General features: G+C 44.1%; 1 protein-coding gene across 16 annotated transcripts in view; it reads right to left on the reverse strand.

The window, feature by feature from the left end:
- The window catches only part of LOC147114610 (focal adhesion kinase 1), a 630,568-nt gene that overhangs the window by 472,751 nt on the left and 138,896 nt on the right, over window positions 1-18,921 (reverse strand). The window contains exon 3 of one of the 16 annotated variants that reach the window (XM_085992422.1): window positions 13,344-13,450. The exons of the other annotated variants lie outside the window; for them this stretch is intronic. The gene's annotated coding sequence lies outside the window, so the exon portion shown is untranslated. The remainder of the gene's footprint in view (window positions 1-13,343; window positions 13,451-18,921) is intronic. 16 annotated transcript variants of the gene reach the window in all.

The following is an 18,921-nucleotide window of genomic DNA, read 5'->3' on the forward strand; positions in this document are numbered from 1 at the left end:
GATCTGGTGGCCATTACAGAAACATGGCTGCAAGGTGACCATGACTGGGAACTAAACATCCAGGGGTATTTGACAATTAGGAAGGACAGACAGGAAGGAAAGGGAGGTGGGGTGGCTATGTCAATAAAGGATGGAATCACTGCAATAGTGAGAAATGATATTGGGTCAAAGGATCAGGATAGTGAAACGGTTTGGGTGGAGATAAGGAGTAATAAGGGGAAAAAGTCACTAGTGGGCGTAGTCTATAGGCCTCCTAACAGTTGCAACTCTCTTGGTCGGAGTATAAATCAGGAAATAGTTGGGGCTTGTAATAAGGGAACAGCTATAATCATGGGAGATTTTAACTTTCATATTGACTGGACTAATCAAATTGGGCAGGGCAGCCTTGAGGAAGAGTTCATAGAGTGCATTAGGGATGGGTTCCTTGAGCAGTATGTTACTGAACCAACCAGGGGGCAGGCAATCTTAGATCTGGTCCTGTGTAATGAGACAGGATTAATAAAAAATGCCCTAGTAAAGGATCCCCTTGGAATGAGTGACCATAACATGGTTGAATTCCAAATTCAGTTGGAGGGTGAGAGAGTTGGATCTCAAACCAGCATACTAAGCTTAAATAAAGGAGACTATGAAGGTATGAGAGCAGAGTTGACTAAAGTGGACTGGGAAAATAGATTAAGGTGTAAGACGGTACATGAGCAGTGGTGTACATTCAAGGAGATATTTCACAACTTTCAAGAAAAGTATATTCCACTGAGGAAAAAGGGGCGTAAAAGAAAAGACAGCCATCCATGGCTAAGTAATAAAGGATAGTATCCGACTGAAAACAAGGGCATATAAAGTAGCCAAATCTAGTGGGAGGATAGAAGATTGGGAAGTATTTAAAAGCCAGCAAAGAATAACTAAAAGATTAATTAAGAAAGGGAAGACAGATTATGAAAGTAAACTAGCAAAAAATATAAAAACAGATAGCAAGAGTTTCTACAGTTATATAAAAAGGGTGGCTAAAGCAAATGTTGGGCCCTCAGAGGATGAGTCCGGGAAATTAGTAGTGGGGAACATGGAGATGGCAAAAACGTTGAACAAATATTTTTTATGTCTTTACAGTAGAGGACACTAAAAATATCCCAACACTGGACAAACAGGGGACTATGGGGGGGAGCGCTAAACACGATTAAAATCACAAAGGAGATGGTACTCGGTAAGATAATGGGACGTAAGGCGGATAAATCCCCTGGACCTGATGGCTTACATCCTAGGGTCGAGAGAAGTAGCGGTAGGGATTGCAGATGCATTGGTGGTAATTTTCCAAAACTCCCTGGATTCAGGAAAGGTCCCAGCAGATTGGGAAACTGCTAATGTAACGCCCTTATTTAAAAAGGGAGGTAGACAAACGGCTGGAAACTATAGACCAGTTAGCCTAACATCTGTGGTTGGTAAAATGTTGGAGTCCATTATTAAGGAAGCAGGAACAGGACATTTGGATAAGCATAATTTAATCGTACAGAGTCAGCATGGTTTTATGAAGGGGAAGTCATGTTTGACAAATTTGCTCCAATTTATTGAGGATGTAACAAACAGGGTGGATAGCAACAGCAAGAATTTAGGGAGCTAGGTGAAGGATTAAAGAGCAGGACCTCAAAGGTTGTAATCTCTGGATTACTCCCGGTGCCACGTGCTAGTAAGTATAGGAATAGGAAGATAGAACAGATGAATGCGTGGCTAAAGGGATGGTGCAGGGGGGAGGGCTTTAGTTTCCTGGATCACTGGGTCTGCTTCTGGGAAAGGTGGGACTTGTACAAGTCGGACGGTTTACACCTGAACCAGAGGGGCACCAATATCCTTGCGGGGAGGTTTGCTAGCACTGCTGGGGAGGGTTTAAACTAACTTGGCAGGGGGTTGGGGTACAGAGTGGAGCTATAGTAGGGGGTGATTTACAGCCAAATACAGAGGGAAAAACAAGTCAGCTGGGAAGGCAGAGCAAATATGTGAAGGCAAAAGAGAATATGGCAGGGCTGGAAGGCATTTATTTTAATGCAAGGAGTCTTGCAAATAAGGTGGATGAACTGAAGTTGTTGTTGAACACATGGGAGTACGATATTGTTGCTATCACAGAGACATGGTTGAGGGAGGGTCAGGACTGGCAGCTCAATATTCCGGGGTATAGAATCTTCAGGCGAGACAGAGGGGGGTGTAAAAGGGGAGGGGGTGTTGCAATATTAATTAAGGAGTCAATTACTGCTGTAAGGAGGGATGATATATTAGCGGGTTCCTCTAATGAGGCCATATGGGTAGAACTTAAAAACAAAAAGGGGGCAAGCACTTTGCTGGGAGTGTACTATAGGCCCCCAAACAGTCAGGGGGAGATAGAGGAACAGATATGTAGGCAAATCTCAGAGAAGTGTGAAAATAATAGGGTAATAATAGTGGGGGATTTCAAATTCCCCAATATAAATTGGGATAGTCAGAGTGTGAAAGGCTTAGAGGGTGCAGAATTCTTAAAGTGCATCCAGGAGAGCTTTTTGAGCCAACATGTAGAAAGTCCTACAAGAGAGGGGGCGGTACTGGACCTAATTCTGGGGAATGTAGCCGGGCAAGTGGTGGAAGTGTCAGTAGGAGAGCATTTTGGCGACAGTGACCATAATTCGGTGAGATTTAAGGTGGTCATGGAAAAAGACAAAGACGGCCCGGAAATAAGGGTTCTAAATTGGGGGAAGGCCGATTTTAATATGATAAGGCAGGATCTGGCCAAAGTGGGCTGGGAGCAGCTGCTTATAGGAAAATCCACATCAAAACAGTGGGAGACTTTCAGAAGGGAAATAGAGAGAGTACAACGCCAACATGTTCCTGTAAAGGTCAAGGGTGGGACCAACAAGCAAAGGGAACCTTGGATGACAAGGGAGATACAAAAATGCATTAGAAATAAAAGGGGGGCTTTTGGCAGTTACAAAAGACTAAAGACGGAAGAAGCCCTAGAGGAGTATAAAAAGTGCAGGGGCATACTTAAAAAAGAAATTAGGAGGGCGAGGAGGGGCCATGAAATAACACTGGCGAGCAAAATAAAAGGAAAATCCTAAGATGTTTTAGAAGTATATTAAGGGCAAGAGGATAACCAGGGAAAGGGTAGGGCCCATTAGGGACCAAAGTGGCAATCTGTGTGTAGAGCCAGAGGATGTAGGCGGGGTTTTAAATGAATTTTTTGCATCTGTGTTCACTATGGAGAAAGACGATGCAGACATAGAAATCGGGCAAGGGGACTGTGACATACTTGAACATATTAGCATCGAGAGGGAGGAGGTGCTAGCGGTTTTAGCAGGCCAAAAAGTGGATAAATCCCCAGGCCCGGACGAGATGTATCCCAGGCTGCTGTGGGAGGCAAAGGAGGAGATTGCAGGGGCTCTGACACAAATTTTCAGAGCCTCTCTGGCCACAGGGGATGTACCAGAGGACTGGAGAACAGCTAATGTAGTACCATTATTCAAGAAGGGTAGCAGGGATAAACCAGGGAATTACAGGCCAGTGAGTCTAACATCTGTGGTGGGGAAATTATTGGAAAAAATTCTGAGGGACAAAATTAATCTCCACTTGGAGAGGCAAGGATTAATCGGGGATAGTCAGCATGGCTTTGTCAAGGGTAAATCATGTCTGACAAATCTGATTGAATTTTTCGAGGGGGTGACTACGGGGGTGGATGAGGGAAATGCTGTGGATGTGGTTTACATGGACTTCAGTAAAGCTTTTGACAAAGTCCCGCATAGGAGACTGGTCAAGAAGGTAAGAGCCCATGGGATCCAGGGTGCCTTGGCGCGTTGGATCCTAAACTGGCTGAGTGGCAGGAGGCAGAGGGTGATGGTTGAAGGTTGCTTTTGTGACTGGAAGCCTGTGTCCAGTGGGGTACCTCAGGGATCGGTGCTGGGTCCCTTGTTGTTTGTGATCTACATAAATGATTTGGATGAGAATGTAAAAGGTATGATCAGTAAGTTCGCAGATGACACGAAAATTGGTGGGGTGGTAAATTGCGAGGAGGAAAGCCTCCGGCTACAGGACGATATAAACGGGTTGGTCAGATGGGCGGAAAAGTGGCAAATGGAATTTAACCCTGAAAAGTGCGAGGTGATGCATTTTGGACGGACAAATAAGGCAAGGGAATACACAATGAGTGGTAGGACCCTAGGAAGTACAGAGGGTCAGAGGGACCTTGGTGTACATGTACATAGATCCCTGAAGGCAGCGGAGCAGGTAGATAAGGTGGTTAAAAAGGCATATGGGATACTTATATTCTATGCCTCGGCTAATGAAGGCAAGAGCAGGGAGGTTATGATGGAGCTGTACAAAACGCTGGTGAGGCCACAGCTGGAGTACTGTGTGCAGTTCTGGTCGCCTCACTATAGGAAGGATGTGATTGCTTTGGAGAGGGTGCAGAGAAGATTCACCAGGATGTTACCTGGGATGGAGCGCCTCAGCTATGAAGAGAGGCTGGACAGGCTGGGGTTGTTTTCCTTGGAGCAGAGAAGGCTGAGGGGGGACCTGATTGAGGTGTACAAAATGATGAGGGGCATAGATAGGGTAGATAAAGAGGAACTTTTCCCCTTAGTGGGGGGGTCAATAAGGGGGCATAGATTCAGGGTAAGGGGCAGGAGATTTAGAGGGGATTTGAGGAGGAACTTCTTCACCCAGAGGGTGGTTGGAATGTGGAATTCAATGCCTGAAAGGGTGGTAGAGGCAGGAACCCTCACAACATTCAAGAAGCATTTGGATGAGCACTTGAAATGCCATTGCATACAAGGCTATGGACCAAATGCTGGAAAATGGGATTAGACTGGACAGGGATGGATGGGCGGCGCAGACACGATGGGCCGAAGGGCCTCTTTCTGTGCTGTAAAACTCTATGACTCTATGATAAAGGGGAACCAGTGGATGTGGTGTATTTGGACATCCAAAAGGCATTTGACAAGGTGCCACACAAAAGATTAATGCACAAGATAAAAAATCACGGGATTGGGGGTAATATACTGGCATGGGTGGAAGATTGGCTATCTAACAGAAAACAGAGAGTTGGGATAAATGGTTCATTCTCGGGTTGGCAATCAGTAACTAGTGGTGTTCTGCAGGGGTCAGTGCTGGGATCCCAACTCTTTACAATCTATATTAACGATTTGGGGGAGGGGACCAAGTGCAACATATCCAAGTTTGCCGACGATACAAAGATGGAAGGGAAAGCAGTGAGTGAGGAGGACATAAAAAACCTGCAAAAGGACATAGACAGGCTAAGTGAGTGGGCAGAAATTTGGCAGATGGAATATAATGTTGGAAAGTGTGAGGTTATGCACTTTGGCAGAAAAAAATCAAAGAGCAAGTTATTATCTAAATGGAGAGAAACTGCAAAGTGCTACAGTACAAAGGGATCTGGGGGTCCTGGTGCATGAAACACAGAAGGTTCGTATGCAGGTACAGCAGGTGATCAGGAAGGCCAATGGAATCTTGGCTTTTATTGCAAGGGGGATGGAGTATAAAAACAGGGAAGTCTTGCTGCAGTTATACAGGGTATTGGTGAGGCCACACCTGGAATACTGCGTACAGTTTTGGTTTCCATATTTAAGAAAAGATATACTTGCTCTCGAGGCAGTTCAGAGAAGGTTCACTCGGTTGATTCCAGAGATGAGGGGGTTGACTTATGAGGAAACGTTGAGTAGGTTGGGCCTCTACTCATTGGAATTCAGAAGAATGAGAGGCGATCTTTTCGAAACATAAGATTGTGAGGGGGCTTGATCGGGTGGATGTTTCCACTGATGGGCGAGACTAGAACTAGGGGGCATAATCTTAGAATAAGGGGCTGCCCTTTCAAAACTGAGATGAGGAGAAACTCCTTCACTCAGAGGGTAGTAAATCTATGGAATTTGCTACCTCAGAGCTGTGGAAGCTGCGACATTAAATAAATTTAAAACGGAGATAGACAGTTTCCTAGCTGATAAGGGAATTAGGGGTTACGGGGAGCGGGCAGGGAAGTGGACGTGAGTCTAGGTTCGGATCAGCCATGATCCTATTGAATGGCGGAGCAGGCCCGAGGGGCCGTATGGCCTACTCCTGCTCCTACTTCTTATGTTCATGTCCTCTCCAAAGCTTTTTCTTAATACTTCTTGCACCAACATTTAGAATGGAATGTTCCCAGTATCTTTCACCAAAAATACAGTAGAGCCAATTAAAAAAATTATCTTAATGACTATTTTCATTTTGAAACAAGAAAAAATACAAGTATATTTTCCTACAATTTATCATAGACTCATAGAAAGTTACAGCATGGAAGGAGGCCATTTCGGCCCATCGTGTCCGCCCCGGCCAACAAAGAGCTATCCAGGCTAATCCCACTTCCCAGCACTTGGTCCGTAGCCCTGCAGGTTACAGCATCCCAAGAGCACATCCAAGTACTTTTTAAATGTGGTTAGGGTTCCTGCCTCTACCACCCTTTCAGGCAGTGAGTTCCAGTCCCCCATAACCCTCTGGGTGAACAAATTTTCCCTAAAATCCCCTCTAAACCTTCCACCAATTACTTTAAATCTGTGCCCCCTGGTTTTTGACCCCTCTGCTAAGGGAAATAGGTCCTTTCTATCCACTTTATCTATGCCCCTCATAATTTTATACACCTCAATAAGGTCTCCCCTCAGCCTCCTCTGTTCCAAGGAGAATAGACCTAGCCTATCCAGTCTTTCCTCATAGCTAAGATTCTCTACTCCCGGCAACATCCTTGTAAATCTCCTCTGTACCCTCTCCAGTGCAATCACATCTTTCCTGCAATGTGGTGAGCAGAACTGCATGCAGTACTCTAGCTGTGGTCTAACTAGTGTCTTAATTTATTCCCCCAATTTCCCCTTGTGCCTCTCTGCGATGCCTCCTTGTACCAAGAAAGCAAGCAACCAGTTGGCACGTTTCACCAATACCGCTATTCACCCAGTTGTTAGGGTGCTAAGAAGCAAGTGACACAGTGATAGCGTTCCCCATGATTCCCACTCCTGCAGCATCATGAGAATAAGCTTGGCTCCTGCTTGCATTCCACCTCAGCACACAGCATTGGAAAAACAGCAGAAACAGGGATCAAAACTAAATTCCACCACATAATTTGGTTACACGCTTGTACTGAAATTAACTGTGGTACTTAAAACGCTTCAGTTTGTTGCTTATATTTCACTCTGCATCTATTTATCTAAAATGATCCACATTAAATATAGTTTTGCTCAACTATCTCCAACTTCCCTGCCAAACATGCAATTTTTCGTCAGCTATTTATTCCTCAAATATTATTCACCTCGTCAAGTGCCTACCTCACAACACTATTGCTGACTGTTACTCAACAAAAAAAAATTGCATTTTTGAAATATTACAGCAGGCAATCAATAAAAACTAAAATAAACAAAACTTATTGTTGAAAGGTTCTTGAATCCAAATATCTACAGAGCTGAGAACTGTCAGATCAACAAGATTTTATTGCACTGGATCAGAATATTGAGCGATGACTCTGGTGAAAACCACCAGCTTTGTCATTAACTGTGTAATTAATTAATATCGTGCCGGAATTTGCTGCAGCGGGGTATTTCGCAGCATGCCCAGTTAGATTTTTTTCCCTGCACCCTTCAGCTCAAAATTTTTGGCCCTGCAAGTTGTTGGAAGTGCGAGCTGATAACGGCGTGGGGAGGGCAACAGGGCATCTGGGACCTTGATGAACGACAGGACCAACAGGGTATCTCCTTAACCAATGGATTTAAGGATTGAGAAATAAACAGAGGAAGAACTTAGAAGGAGGGTGAATTAGAGTGGGTGAGTTCAATGTCAAATCAAGTACAGAAAGCAAAATAAAGCGAGGGAAAGACTGGATTGAGAGAGAGTGAGAGAGAGAAAGGAGACAAAAGGAAAAGTAAGAAAAAAATTGAAATTAAAATTTGACATTTTTAAAATCTCCAACAGCAATTCACTACCTGAAGGAATGAGACGCTGCAGTTTAAATAGTTCACTTTCAGGGCCAGAGATGTTGATTGGCAATCATTAACATAGTCACGTCATTGAAAGGGTACCTGCGGTTTAAATTACTGGACTTAACTTTCTGTGGCCAGTTTAATGGGCAATTAATGTGCAAATGCAGCTACTTCATGAAACTCACAGGGAGGTAAAGCGAGAGATGTCGTTTGTGTGAAGCTGACGGCACTGGGGGTGAAAATCATCCAGCAACTTATGGCGATTTGTACTTCATAGGGTATTCCCTTCCTCACCACAAGCTGCAGACCGTTTTGCACATTAATAATGGCTTGCGTCATTCACACACTTATTTTTTTCAAGCAAATTGCGGCCAATTGTTTTTCAACTAAAACGACTGAACAAAAGGAAAGAAAACCACGCAGTATTTTCTTTCCATACTGCTGCAGGGAAAGCATGTGTGAATTAGTTCAGCTAATGAAAACCAGTGACAGTAGCTCTGTGTAGAGTTTAAATTAGTCAATCTCCTGTGGCATTCAACATGAGTAGTGAAGGTCAAATTGAATTTTTTCAGGTCAAGTGGAGTTCAAGGATGGGAGGTTAATGGAACAATATGGGGAGTGTTGAGGGAGAGGGGGCGAGGGGGAGGGAAGGAGGGAGAGGGGGAGGGAGGGAGGGAGAGAGGGGGGGAGAGGGAGGGAGGGGGAGGGAGGGGGGGTGGGGGAGAGGGAGGGAGGGCGGGAGAGGGAGGGAGGGAACTGGAAATGCACCCCAGAGGACAGGTTTAAGTTGCATATAAATACACGTTGTTGTTGTTGCATCAGTGTGAGGGACGGGCTATTTTTTTTGCATCTGTATTTTTTTCCCCATCTGGTTTCATTTCTTGCTCAGCTGGAGGTGGGGGCTGTTGATGGCTGAAATCTTCCTCGGCAGCAGTGGTGGTTGGGAGATATAATCGAAGTTTGTCTCAACTGGATGGAATGGGGAGGAGCAATATAAGCTGTGGGAGGGAATGGTTGAGGGCCTAAACTCTGCTCAGCTGGCAGGTTTGGACAGTTCAAGGCCTCCCAATAGTATATATTTTTTTAACAAATTAGCTGAGGACCTACAACAGATGTCAGGCTCAGCGATCTGTAATTTCCAGGGCAGGCTTTTTGCCTCTTTTTATAGAAAGATAGATGCTGTGTTCCTTTTTCTCATATTTTGACTATTACTCTGGTTTCTTTAAAATGACTGACTGACTGATACAAAATGGGGGAAAATAAGTCACAACTAAGATGGAAGCTTATTTTTCATGCCACGGTGTTCCAAATTATCCATCAGACAATGGAAAAACCATTTGCAACAATTCTGACTTCAGCAATATCACTAGCTCACCAAGGAACCCACAATAAAATGGAAAGGAAGAGAACAGTGCTAGAATTGCAAAAGCCAACCTAGAAAAAGCGTAAACCCAGCACAAATCTTTGCCTCACTCTTCTTGACTGGTAAAATACACAAGCGACACAGTGGCTAGCTCACCAGCTACAAGTGAACTGGGCAGACAAACCAAGACACTCCTCCGCAAGCCAACTTGGGGAAACGATACAAAAGAGAAGTTATACCTCAGGTAAGCTAAATAGAGCCAATTCTACAACAATGACAACAAAGAACTTAAGCAAAGATAATTTGTCAGAATTCAGCTGACGGGAAATGGGATGTGGATGGCAGTACATGCAATGCAATAGCAAGTGACTATCAGATCCCTCAATGCAAGAATTGAAGATGGAGAGGTGTGCAAAAAAACCTGGAGGCAAGAGAGAGAGCGCGTGTGCAAGAGACGGAGAGAGAGAGAGAGAGAGACAGAGAGTGCAAGGTGTGTGAGAGCACGAAAGGGAAGGGGAAGAGACAGAGAGAGAGCTAAGAACACTAAGAAATTAATATATGCAGAGTTATGTTATTTTTAAATTAATTACTGCAGTATTTTTTGTTACTGACAATAAAGGTTATACAGGTAGACTATCCTTTATCCGAAAACCTCGGGACCAGCCGTGTTTCGGTTTTCGGAAAATTTCGGATTTCAGAAGGTATTTTATAAGACTGGGAAATTTGTCGGGGACGGGGGTCGGCGGGGTTCGGGGTCGTGCGCACGACTTACGCTGAACGAAAACACTTTCGGTTTTCAGAGGATTTCGGTTTTCGGAAGTGCGGATAAAGGATACACTATCCCTTATCCGAAAGGGTGGGGGTCGGCGGGGGTGGGGGTGGAGAAAAGAATATCGGACGGGCCGCTGTATTGTTGGGTTCACTCCCGGTATACCTCCTTCACAACTGCCCGGCTCGGCCTGCAATCTCCTACCCAGGAGGGAACTCAGTGACCCTCTGCCCTGCTCAGCGTAAGTCGTGCGCCACTCTGGTCATGTCGCGCGCACGACTTACGCTGAACGAAAAAACCTTCGGTTTTTAGAGGGTTTCGGTTTTCGGAAGTTCGGATAAAGGATAGTCTACCTGTATACTAACATTTAAAAAACACACTAAATGCACAAATAATCATATCCCTCAATTTTGTTCTTAAATATGAAGTACATAGAAATACATTGACATTACAACGCAGAAGCAGGTCATTTGGTCCAACCAGTCCTTATGAAACAAAAATAGCAATTCCTTCAACTGAGCTGGCTCCTTCCACTATCTACAATTTGCATGCCTAAGACTTTCTCCAATTTACACAATCTTCTGTGGGAGGTGGGTTAGGGTAAACTTAAAGCTTTTAAAACATCTGTGTCCTGAAGGTAATCCAGCAAAAAAAGTCAAGTATCAATCTGTATTTTTCAACCCTGACTAATCGTGCTCTACAGATATAATTCCTCTGATCCCAACAAGATTGGTACCACATGATCCATACAGTATTTGTTCATACTTCTTAACCAAATAGACTGATCCTTTATAAAGCAGTTAAAAGACAGAAAATTCAATGCTTCTCTCAATCAAGACTTGCCAGTTTGGTGGTTCTTGTTTGTCTATTACAAATAAATAACTAGCTTGTTGATATAATGGCCCATAATTTGCAGTCATCAGCGAAGCAAACGCGCTCACCGCTGGTCCCGAAGAAAGCTGCTCAGAGATCACGCCATCACTGTGGCGAGAAGTTTGCCTTTCTCGACGTGCAATTCATTGTAGCACAGTGTAATGGGAATCTCCAGCGAAGAGCTGCAGTGACATCCACAAGCAATCTAAGTAGCCAATCACATCGAAAAATTCTCACAGACAGCAAACCAGGAAATGAAAAGCTGCTTTTATCCTAATTTTTTTTTTTTTTTTTTTATATAAAGTGTTGGAGAGCAAAATAAAGATTGGGACTTCCACATGGGGATAAGGTAGAAGCTGAGATATCATGAACAAACTTTAAAAACATTTTTTTAAATTGTAGTTTTTATCATAATGCAGAAATTTGACACTCCACAAGTATAAAAATTGGTTTTTCAGGGCCACAACGTTCGTTTGGCAGTCAATACACTGTTAAAACCCCAGTTGCACCTATTCCAACAAAGCTCAACAGTTAATGGGGTATTCAACAGCAATATTAGTGTAGAAAAGTCCAAGTGTTCATCAGTTTCACTGATTATGCTCCCGTGAACCTTTGTTCCTGTAAAAAGTGCCGCCATGTACCTAAACCACTCATCTCAAAGCATCTTAGTAAATCTTCTGTGCTCCATATCGTTGATACCTTTACGAAAGTAGGGCACCCAAAACTGGGCACAATATTATAATTCCAGCCGAAGCAATAATTTGTATCGGTTTAATGTTGCCTCCTTGCTTTTGGACTCCACGCCAATCCATGCCCCTCTGAAGTCATTGACAGGCCCCCTTACAGGTAACCACGCTCCCATTGTTGTGTCACCTCAAAATCTTGATAGTACATCTTGTCGCCAAGTCCAAACTATTCTATATTTCTGATGAAGAACAATGATCATAACAATGACTCTTGGGGAACACACTATTTACATAAGAACGTAGGAAATAGGACAAGACTTGTGCTCCAGGACTAGCAGCGCCTCTCGCCAAGCTGTTCCAGTACAGCTACAACACTAGCATCTGTCCGACAATGTGGAAAACTGCCCAGGTATGTCCTGTCCACAAAAAGCAGGACAAATCCAATCCGGCCAGTTACCACCCCATCAGTCCACTCTCAAGCATCAGAAAAGTGATGGAAGGTGTCGTCGACAGTGCTATCAAGCGGCACTTACTCACCAATAACCTGCTCACTGATGCCCAGTTTGGGTTCCGACAAGACCACTCGGCTCCAGACCTCAATCCAGCCTTGGTCCAAACGTGGAAAAGGAGCTGAATTCCAGAGGTGAGGTTGGAGTGACTGCCCTTGACATCAAGGCAGCATTTGACCGAGTGTGGCATCAAGGAGCCCTAGTAAAACTGAAGTCAATGGGAATCGGGGGGGGGGGGGGGGGAACGCTCCACTGGCTGGAGTCATACCTAGCACAAGGGAAGATGGTTGTGGTGGTTGGAGGTCAATCATCACAGCCCCAGGACATCGCTGCAGGAGTTCCTCAGGTCAGTGTCCTAGGCCCAACCATCTTCAGCTGCTTCATTAATGACCTTCCCTCCAACATAAGGTCAGAAATGTGGATGTGCGCTGATGACTGCAGTGTTCAGTGCCCTCCGCAACTCCTCAGATGATGAAGCAGTCCATGCCCGCATGCAACAAGACCTGGACGACATTCAGGCTTGGGATGATACGTGGCAGTTAACATTCGCACCACACAAGTGCCAGACAATGACTATCTCCAACAAGTGAGAGTCTAACCACCGCCCCTTGACATTCAACGGTATTACCATCGCTGAATCCCCCACCATCAACATCCAGGGGGTCACCATTGACCAGAAACTTAACTGGACCAGCCACATAAATATTGAGGCAACAATAGCAGATCAGAGGCTAGGTATTCTGCGGCGAGTGTCTCACCTCCAGACTCCCCAAAGCCTTTCCACCATCTACAAGGCACAAGTCAGGAGTGGGATGAATACTCTCCACTTGCCTGGGTGAGTGCAGCTCCAAAAACACTCAAGAAGCTCAACATCATCTAGGACAAAGCAGCCCGCTTGATTAGCGCCCCATCCACCACCTTAAACATTCACTCCCTCCACCACCGGCGTACCGTGGCTGCAGTGTGTACCATCTACAAAATGCACTGCAGCAACTCACCAAGGTGACTTCGGCAGCACCTCCCAAACCCGTAGCCTCTTTCACCTAGAAGGACAAGGGCAGCAGACGCATGGGAACATCACCATCTCCAAGTTCCCCTCCAAGTCACACACCATCCTGATTTAGAAATATATCACTGTTCCTAAATCCTGGAACTCCCTCCCTAACAGCACTGTGGGAGTACCTTCACCACACGGACTGCAGCGGTTCAAGAAGGGGGCTCACCACCACCTTCGCGAGGGTAATTATGGATGGGCAATAAATGGTGGCCTTGCCAGCGACGCCCAGATCCTGTGAACGAATAAAAAAAACTCAGAAATAGGAACTGGAGTAGGCCATTTGGCCCTTCGAGCCTGCTCCGCCATTCAACAAGAGCATGGCTGATCTTCTACCTCAACACCATCTTCCCGCACTATCCCCATGTCCCTTAATTCCCAAAAATGTATCGACCTCTGTCTTGAATATACCAAACGACTGAGTAGCCACAGCTCTCTGGGGTAGAGAATTCCAAAGATTCAGAACCCTGAGTGAAGAAATTTCTCATCTCAGTCCTAAATGGCTGACCCCGTGTTCTAGATTCCCCAGGCAGGGGAAACATTTTCTCAGCATTAACCCTGTCAAGCCCCATAAGAATTTTAGATGTTTCAATTAGATCAACACTCATTCTTCTAAACTCTAGGGAATATAGGCCTAGTCTGCTCAATCTCTCCTCATATGGCAATCCCCTCAACCCAGGAACCAGTCTAGTGAACCTTTGTTGCACTCCCTCCAAGGCAAGTATGTCTTTCCTTTGGTAAGGAGACCAGAACTGTACACAGTACTCCAGGTGTGGCCTCACCAATGCCCTGTATAATTGTAAAGACTTTTTTACTTTTATACAATAATTCCTTTGTCATAAAAGCTAACATACCATTTGCTTTTCTAATTGCTTGCTGTACCTGCATGTTAACTTTCTGTGATTCATGTACAAGGACACCCAGGTGCCTCTGAATGCAAACATTTCCCAATCTCTCACCATTCAAAAAATATTCTGCTTTTTTGTTTTTCCTACCAAAGTGGATAAATTAACACTTCCCCACATTGTATTCCATTTGCCATGTTCTTGCCCACTCAGTCAACCTGTCTATATCTCTCTGCAGCCTCTCTGCATCCTTCACAGCTTACTTTCCCACCGAACTTTGTATCAGCAGCAAACTTGGATACGTTGCACTCAGTTCCTTCATCTACGTCATTAATATAGATTGCAAATAGCCGAGGCCTAAGCACTGATCCTTGCGGTACCCCGCTAGTTACAGCCTGCCAACCTTAAAAAGTCCCGTTTATTTCTACTCTATTTTCTGTCCATTAACCAATCCTCAATCCATGCCAATATATTACCCCCAATCCCATGAGTCCTAATTTTGCGTAATAACCTCGTGTGGCACCTTATTGAATGCTTTTTGAAAATCCAAATACACGACATCCACTGGTTCCATCCCTCCAGTCCAAAAAAATCCATTAACCACTACTCTGTTCTCTATCCTTTAGCCAGTTTGTTATTGATTTTGCCACATTCCCTTATACCACGCACTTAATTTTATCAACAATCCTCCCACACCGCACCTTATTAATCAACTTTTGAAAATCCATACACAGACCAGAGGTGTTGCATTGGCAACCGACCAGTCCTCCGATGCAAATGCCATTTCAAGCATGTTTGAAAGATTGTGGTTGGAGCCTCTGCTCTTTCCTGTCTGGCTTCCTTCAACAGGTGCCTTTACTATTTTGAGTTCCATAAATTTTTTCAGCAGTAATTCCCGATCTCTAGTTATCCATTCAATTGCTCCATTTTATTTCCACAATTGCACAGTTGTGCAAAAACTTCAAGTCCTGACTTTGTATCTCTGCCATTCCATCATCTTTTGTAAGACTGTCTGTTGATGAATGAGGAACGGTATTTACATCAGCTGCATTTATTGGGTTGTGTGTGGCACTCGTCCCACCAGTTTCCAATTTGCGAGCCTGACGAGGCCAGCAGCATCCCCAGAATGCTGACCTTGAAGGAGTTCTACTATTCTCTTTGACATGGTATCAGTTTACCCATTTTAATTAAAAGAAACAGAAGTAACCAGAAACATAAGTAAATCCTCCCACCACCACCCCCACTCCTCTCCCATTATTCCTGCAGAACAGTCAAAAAAGTAATAGAAGTTTAAATTTCAAAAGAAGCCACTGAGGACATGACTAGACTTATGCTCATTTCCTTCTCTTTTCTCATTTGATTTGTCATCTCCTACCCTGCTACTCTATCACTAATGTACAAAGAAAGATGTATGAAATTATTCTTTATATTTATATTTTCAATCAAGTTTGTTTAGTTAAAGTATCTAAGCTACATACCACTATTCAAGTACAGCTCACTTCTGTCCGTTTCCTCTCTGGTATTCCATACAGTTCAAAAGGTTTTTCCCCTCTACAGAGAACAGCAAGGCTACTAAAAACATTAATAATACTTGAATTTCCTCTGTAGCATATCCTTCATCCTGCAAAATGATGACTTCACCACTGCTCATATGACATTTACATCCTTTATGAACTTCCTTCATTTATTCCTTTAGATAATTGTTAGGCTAGAGACTGGCTTCAAGATTGTGGATCCTCCATTTAATTATCTAGTATGAAGCGATATGGCATTTTCTCATTTCGTGCACTCACCCAAATAATGTAACCTCCTTTTTTTTGCTCCAATGCATTAATATTTCTCCAAAGCAGCCATGTGAATGATTTGCTTTACCAGTCTTCATACAGCAAATGAATTAACTTCTGTACAACAGCAATACCATAGAGGTTTACAGCATAGAAGCAGACCATTTCGCTCAGTGCCTCCATGCCAGTACTTTCCTAGAGTCAAGATTGAGACGTAAACTCACATCGCAACATTGTGAGAAGAGTGGAAAGTTTAGAATTTGGTCAGAGTAGGAATTCGATGCAGAGAGGGGAAGGAGGTACTTCTTTTTGCCTTTAACACTTGTAGTGGTTTGTGTAAACTTGAGGCAGTAAGTAGAGCAGCAGATTTAAACAGTGTGCAAGAGCTGGCAGCAGCAGAGTCCATCGGGAGGAGCAGGGTGGCAGACAATAGACGGAAGAATAACTCAAAAAGTGACGTTATAGTCAGCACCGTGTGTGGAGCGGCACAGTTAAGTTTCAGCTAAGTATTAAATTTATTAGTTAGTGTTTTTAGTGGTTAGTGTCTTTTATTTTGTGGTTAGCGTTTACGTTTTGGCATTAGCTAAACAGTTAAATAGCCGTAAAGCTAAAAAGAATCTGTATATAAATATGGACTCAGATATGGCAGAGCAGGCTGTGTGGGAGTTTGTGGACAACGAGACTGTCCAAAGTGAACACGTCTGCAGTAGATGTCTCAGCCTCAAATCCCTCTGGCACAGTCATTGAGCTGGAGTGCAAGTTGAAGACACTTCGCTGCATAAGGGGGAGGAGTATCTGGACAGTTTGCTCCAGAACTCGGTCACACCTCGTAGAGGGCTGCAGGCTCAGAACAGGGTGACTGATAATATAGAGAGTATGGGGAACCCAGGTGAGAGAGAACGAGGGTCCGCAGAAACTGATCCTATCCAACAGGTACAATGTGCTTGCAACCTGTGAGGATAAAGATGAAGACTGTCGGAAGGTTAGAAATAATGCTAACCATGGCACCTTGGAGCAGGAGGCTGTCCAAAGGGGGGAGGAGGGGAAGCATAATGTGGTAGTTTGTAGGGGATTCTATAATTAGGGGGACAGATTGCAAGATCAAGAGTCCCACATGGTATGTTGCCCGCCTGGTGCCAGGGTGAGGGACATCTCGAACCGGCTTGAAAGGATATTGGAGAGGGAGGGGGGGGAAGATCCAGTCGTTGTGGTCCATTTTGGGACAAACAACATAGCAAAGAGTGGGTAAGAGGTCCCGTTCAGAGAGCATCAGGAGCTAGGAGCCAGATTAAAAAACAGAATCTCAAGGGTTATAATCTCTGGATTATTACCGGAGCCATGTGGAAATTGGCATAGGGATAAGATGATTAGAGAGTTGAACACGTGGCTGAAGGAGTGGTGTGGAAAAGAGGGGTTCAATTTCATGGGACACTGGCATCAGTACTGGGACAGGAAGAAACTGTTCTGTTTGAACAGGCTCCGAATCGGGCTGGGACGAGAGACCTAGCAAAAAGGATATAAATGGGGCGGCCACAAGCAATGCTCCCTTTAAGCCGCGCAGCGCTCTGCAGCTCCCGCACAGCCAGCTTACCTGCTTTTAAATAGGAAAAACCTTAAAGGGTCTATGCACCCAAAAAGAAAATTAACGGGAACATTGGTCACAAGGACTTTAAACTAGTAGATGGGGGGGGGGGGGGGGCGGGTGGAGGGAGGAGGGCTCAGGTGGAAAAGGTAGTATAAGTAACAATTCTAAAACAAATGAGAAGCAAGAGAGAGTAATAGTCAAAAATTGTTCGTTAGACACTACAGGTAAAGGGAAAACTAAAAGATGTAAAGTAATTAAATCAGGAGACAGAAATAAGAAATGAGAGAGAAAAGCATTAGAGCTGAAGGACAGGTTAGGGTCTGTGGCCCCAAGAAACATTCTTTATACAAAAGCACGGAGTATAAGGAACAAACTGAATGAATTGCAGGTGCAAATTCAACTTGGAGGGTGCGATATGGTAGCTATTACTGAGATACGGCTGCAAGACGGTCAGGACTGGGAATTGAACATACCAGTTTATAACGTCTACAGGAAGGATAGGGGGAGGAGTAACATTATTAAGGATGAAATTACTTCTATGATAAGAGATGATATATCAAGAGGTAAGCAGGCAGTGGGGACTTTGTGGGTAGAATCAAGAAATAGAAAAGGATTTAAGACTGCAGTGGGAGTTGTGTATAGGCCCCCTGGTAGCAGCTGTGAAGTGGCAGAATGTATTAATGCAGAGATTAGACATGCATGAAGTAAAGGCAGAGTGGTTTCAATGGGGGATTTTAACTTCCATATAGATTGGGATAAGTAGACGACCTCATGTCAGAAAGATAGCGAATTTCTTGTGTGGTCAGGATAGTTTTCTGTGACAATGCATCCTGGAACCAACAAGGGGCAAGCCGTATTAAATTTAATAATGAGTCATGAGCCAGATTTAGTTAACAGCCGAACGGTACGTGAACATTTATCCAATAGCGAGCATAATATGATGGAGTTCAATATCATGTTTGAACTGGAGAAATGTGAAAGATTCTAGATTTAGGTAAGCCTGACTTCAACGGGATGAGAGAGACTATCCACGGTAAACTGGGCAAATCCGTTAATGGGTAAAATGACAGACAGTGGGAGATGTTCAAAAAAGAATTGAACATGATACAGAACCAGTTTTTACCTTAAGGGTAAGAGCTCTACTTGCCAAACAAAAAAGCCATGGACGATTTAAGACATAATATGATCGAATTCTTCATTAAGATGGAGAGTGAAGTAGTTGACTCAGAGACTAGGGTCCTGAATTTAAATAAAGGAAACTAAGATGGTATGAGGCACGAGTTGGCGAGGATGGATTGGGGAACGTTACTTAAAGCGTTGATGGTGGATAGGCAATGTCAAACATTTAAAGATCGCATGGATGAACTACAGAATTTGTTCATCCCTGTTTGGCATAAAAATAAAACAAAAAAGGTGACTCAACCGTGGCTAACGAGGTAAATTAGGCATAGCATAAGATCCAAGGAGAGGACATATAATTTGGCCAGAAAAA

Source organism: Somniosus microcephalus, chromosome 7, assembly GCF_052327205.1.
Source record: "Somniosus microcephalus isolate GS21.2 chromosome 7, FLI_Smic_1.0, whole genome shotgun sequence".
In the NCBI taxonomy this organism is placed as follows: domain Eukaryota; kingdom Metazoa; phylum Chordata; class Chondrichthyes; order Squaliformes; family Somniosidae; genus Somniosus; species Somniosus microcephalus.